This window comes from Corapipo altera, unplaced genomic scaffold, assembly GCF_003945725.1.
Source record: "Corapipo altera isolate COAL_440 unplaced genomic scaffold, ASM394572v1 53602, whole genome shotgun sequence".
Classification (NCBI taxonomy): Eukaryota; Metazoa; Chordata; class Aves; order Passeriformes; family Pipridae; genus Corapipo; species Corapipo altera.
Window position 1 is genome coordinate 1 of NW_020886894.1, and position 5,233 is coordinate 5,233.

General features: G+C 38.8%; 1 long non-coding RNA gene across 1 annotated transcript; it reads right to left on the reverse strand.

The window, feature by feature from the left end:
• Nucleotides 1–302: 302 nt before the first annotated feature.
• Nucleotides 303–4,599, reverse strand: LOC113941397. The gene is made up of 3 exons (XR_003525672.1): nucleotides 3,661–4,599; nucleotides 953–1,057; nucleotides 303–525 (listed from the first exon to the last, which is right to left on the reverse strand). It is a non-coding gene; the product is annotated as an uncharacterized LOC113941397 (long non-coding RNA).
• Between the last annotated feature and the right edge of the window lie 634 nt (nucleotides 4,600–5,233).

The following is a 5,233-nucleotide window of genomic DNA, read 5'->3' on the forward strand; positions in this document are numbered from 1 at the left end:
CCCCCCCCCAAAAAATTGATTAAAAGGGGATTTTTTTCAGATTAATAACGAGAAAGCTTAAAGTTAAAATAGTGCTTTTTATTACTGGTGGGAAAATTAACTTTTGACATTACACTAAAAAAAAATGAACTGATTTTGGAAGCCAACCCTACAGAACGTAGAAATTTCATCTATAAAGCAGCTAAGACCTGGTTTTCTAAAGTCACTTAATTTTTTAAAGGAATGTTTTATCTTGTATTTTTTACCACTCAACAGCACTGTACATAGAATAAGGGTGAAAAATATTTTAGAAAAAAATGAACTTTGTAAAGGTAGTATTGGTAATTGTTTATTTAGTATAAAAGGTTTGTGAACACTGTAACAAATACAATTTTTACAAATCTATTTTTGAAAAGATCTCTCCTTTTGTTCACTTGGGCACTGTAATTTTTATTACTTTGTCAATCAGCTTCTTTACTTCTTCGTGTCTTGTAATTGCTCTGGTGATATAGTCCTGAAGCTTGGCTTCTGTAAGAGGACTTCCACCTAAAAATTAAAGGAAACAACTTGATTTTCTACTTATACTTCAGTTATGTATCTCTAAATGTGATTTCCAAACAAGAGTATTAATACAGCAATTTTTATGACCAACACCTTTCACCTAGGGAGCATGCAGCTTTCCCACCTCCAGCCTCAGGTAAATATTATGGAAACAAACTAGAGCTGTAACAGGAAACATGCTCAAAAACTGTCCTCTGCTGTATGTAGGTCAAGCTGTGACTTCTTTTTGAATTTCAGTCATGCCACCATCTTAAAAACTAATTTCAAGAGCAAGTAATTTAATGAGTATTTGAGCAGATGCTGTGTTTCTATAAAGCCACTCAAATCTTACAAAACAAAGGAGGTACATAGTCTTTTCTTGACCTAAATGTTATCATCTCCATAGGTTTCTTTGCAATAAATTTGGAAGTACCTGGTTTATGGACAAAACAGAGTCTGCCTTCTTCATCAGACAATGGTTACTGTTCCAGTTGCTAAATCATCTTCTTCAGCAGTTGGATCAACAACGAGTAATGTGCTTGTGAAAGAAAAAGGCATGCAGACATGTTTGTACGTATTGCTCCATTACCATTATTGCAAAATACACATAACATTAATTTTTACTGTAGTCTTACAAAATACTTGTAGATGGATTTAGTGCCCAGGCTTACCTGTTTTCTTACCAAAGTGCGTCAATTTTAAAAAAATTAAAAAGTCAAGAAATACGGGAGATTCCACATAATCAAGTGTTTACGTCTATTGAAAATGCAGCTTTATGCCTGAAGTTTCCTAGATTTGTGACATCCATGTATTGCAGGAAAATGCCATTAAACTGCCATTTGAAGGATGCAGTCACTTATTTTGTAGTTACACAAAAACTGCCACAGGATGTAGGCTGCACTAATCTCTACCAGACACCTTAATGCAAAACTCATTTCCAATGGATAGTTCACCAAAGTAGTTCTCAGTTTCTTGTCAGAGAACTCTAATATCACTCAGCCTGGGAATAGTTAAAAAAATGGATTTATGGGGTGTTTGACACCCAGTATAAAATGTTATACATCACGATGTATATCTTTGAGAGATTAAATACTGTTATTTTTGAACCATTTAAGTTAAAAAGAGAGCAAAATCAATGGGAAATCTATAGGATCTAAACTATAAGCCAACTTTGCTCAGCAAGAAAACCTAGAACTTAAAGCTGAATTTTAAAACCTCAGATTGCCATTTAATAGCAATAGTAACAAAAACATAAGTCCTTACCTACCCTGTTCAAAAATGCTGCTTTTTAAAGTCTAACCCCATGCACCGTGACTTATCAGCTCTTTGTGTGATGCGGGGACACATGAAGAGGTCAATGTATCAATTGAACCTGCAGAGGAAAAGTACTGTTCAATAAAATCTATTTTTCATTCAAAGAGTATTAATTAACATCTACCTTCACAAAGTGTTAACTTTCTATCATTTTATACTAAACAGAGGCTAAGCAATGTCTCAAATCCAGAGTGGGATGGAATCTCTCTATATACAAACAGTTAATCACACAGAATGGCTGAGGCTGGGACAGCTGAAGCTCTCCTGGTTCAACATCCCTACTCCAGGAGGACCACCTGGAGCTGGTTGCCCAGAACTGTACCCAGACAGCTTTTGATTATCTCCAAGGAAGAAAACTTCACAACTTCTCTGGCCAACCTGTGCCAGTGCTCCATCACTCTCACAGTAAAAAAATGTTTCATCTTGTTCAGAGGGAACCTCCTGTGTTTCAGCTTGTGCCCACTGACTCATGTTCTATCACTGGTTATTAATGAATAGAAGCTGGCTTTGTCTTTCCCACACCCTCCCTTCAGGTATTTCTATACACTGCCTGGCATTGGACACAATACTCCAGGTGTAGCCTCACCAGTGCTGAGCAGAGAGCAGGATCACCTCCCTTGACCTGCTGGCAATGCTGTGCCTAATGCAGCCCAGGAGAACATTGGCTTCTTTGCAGCAAGGGCACATTGCTGGCTCATTTTGCCTCTGCTCGAGGCAGCTGCCCACCAAGCTCAGAACACAGCAGAAGCCAGGACTCACTGTCTCTCCCAGGATGCTTGGGCATCAATTTTGTGCTGGTCAGCATATGCCTTGATGCTGCCTTCAGCATCTGTAACAGGTACTGCTCACCTTAGACAGAGACAAGATTCCACAGCCACCTAAATTGTGCTGCACATACCCAGACAGGAGTAGACCCGAGTAATTACACTGTGCACATCAGCCCAGGATCAAGACTGAAAACAATGTTAAAGTATATTACTGTACTATGCATTCTCTTTCATGCTTGCTGAAACAGTAAATAAAAATCCTTTCTCTTCCTTGTTTCAAAGCAAGGACCAAGAAAACCAATTAGGAAGTCATTAAGGTCACTATTATAACCTGATATTAATAATACTTCTCCCATTATTATTATTCCAAATAAGCACTTCCCTATGTTGACAGTGGTTGCCCAGAATTCACCTAACTCCCTTCCATCAGGTTGACAGATCTCTTTCTAACCAAAAATTACAAAGTTCAAATTAGAAAACATGTTTTATTAAATAATACAGTAATATTTATGCTATAGGAGTTGATATAAAACAATATTCTCTTCTTTTTAGTAGAAATACACAGCCTTGAAAATGCTAGGGAAAACTTAGTCACAACTCTACCTGGTTTTTCATCAACTGATATGTAGTTTGTGGTTGTAGGTCTGCAAAAAAATCCCTGATTTTTAAATTTTATTATAATTTATTTAGAAATTATAACAATAGATTGATTGTCTCAAAGGTAAGTACTACAGGCTAGACTCAGAATATCATCCAAGAATGAATACTCGTTGGTAACTTAAAATGAGAGTTTCCATCTGTCTGCATTGTTCAGGTTTCATAGGCAATTCCCCTCCTCCATCCCCACCTAGTGGACCTCTTAAAATAATGTTACAGTAAACTAAAGCAAGACAACCCCCAAAAACACGTAACGTTCAAATACCATCAGGCAGAGGCTGTACAACACACGACCCTTAAGTTAGAAATTGAAACAATACTGCATCGTGTTAGATCTGAAGAACCACAAAAAAGAAAAAATTCATTATAAGCAATTTATACAGAGATCTCATGTTTTACTCACCAAAAACCTTCTGTAATATTCCAATGGTTCCACAGTTCTAAAACAAATAGAAAGAGAACTTCACACGCAAGCTCTTGAGTAGGCAAGAGATAGCAAAAAAAATATAAGCAAGCACTAACCCACAACAACAACTAATTTGAGAATCAAGATGCCTGGCAAAGATGCTTCGCAATATGGTTACAGAAAGATGAGGAAACTCTGAACTGATCTAAGATGTTTTCCTATATTCAGTTCCAAAATTCCACCTCCTTACAAGGAACCTGCCTGCAGATGTACCTAACAAGAACTACTAGCTTTCACCTCAATAATATTAGTTATAAATCAAAATAAGTGTTTACTGACAGTAAGGTGAAGAATGGTTTACAAAAAATGCAGAAAGCATGTTATAACTGTGTCTGAAATATCTGTTAGTTCAAGAATCGCATTCAGATGGACAAAATGGTATAAAACAATTTTAAATGCTACAGTTTTTCTTAGAATCTTTGAAATAATATAAAATTACAAAATATGCTTTGTGCAGTGCTTCAGGTGAGAAATAATTAACGCTCATTATTAATTACATACTACTAACAGTGTTCGTGTATTAGTCTTTCAAGTAGGGATCATTAACTTAAAAAAACCCCAACCTTTTTTAAAAAACTGTTGTTAATACCTAAACAAAGCATTCACAGTTTTGTTAAAATAGTGCTTCTGGACGAAAAAACAAAGATAAATGGGAATAGCAGGTTTTCCAAATGCAAACTAACATACAGAGATATCAAACATAATGGTAAGCATGATTTAGCTCCTGCTGGCTCCACATATGTTGGTCCTGTACTGGTTTTCTGAAGTCCAAGGCAAGGTCTATTCTCTTCCAATTCATGTAAAAGCACTTTGCTAAACACTGCTTCATGCATTTAAGACATAAACACAGAAGCAAGAATACTAGAAGAGGTTGCCCAGAGAAGCTGTGGATGCTTCACCCTAGGAAGTGTTCAAGGCCAGGTTGGATGGGGCTCTGAGCAACCTGGTCTAGTGGAAGGTGTGGGGCTGGAATAAGACAACCTCTAAAGACCCCCTCTCACCCAATTCATTTTACTATTCTAAAACGAGAAGTTACAAATGAGAAGCCACTGAATTCTCTACAGTTTTAACCTCCTTGTAATGCTATCAGCTGTGTCAGGGGAGGTTTAAGGTGGATATCAGGAAAACGTTCTTCACCTTTTAGTGGCTGGGTGCTGGAAGAGGCTCCCCACAGAAGTTGTCACAGCACCAAGCCTGACAGAGTCCAAGAAGGTTTGGACAACGCTCTCAGGCACATGGTGTGACTCTTGGGTGTCTCCTGCGCAGGGCCAAGACTTGGACTCGGTGATCCCTGTCGATCCAACTCGCGATACTCTGCGGTTCTGTGACACCAGGTACGTTCAGGCCACACCGAGCTCCGCGCTTTGCCGAGCCTTTTCCCGGCTGGACAACCCGTGCCCGCTCAGTACCCCCCAGCACACGTCGGGGCTCCGCAGCCTCCTCAGCACCGACCCCATCCCGGGGGCCGCGCCGAGCCCGCTACCCCGTGCGCGCTGTGGCGCGGGGGGGG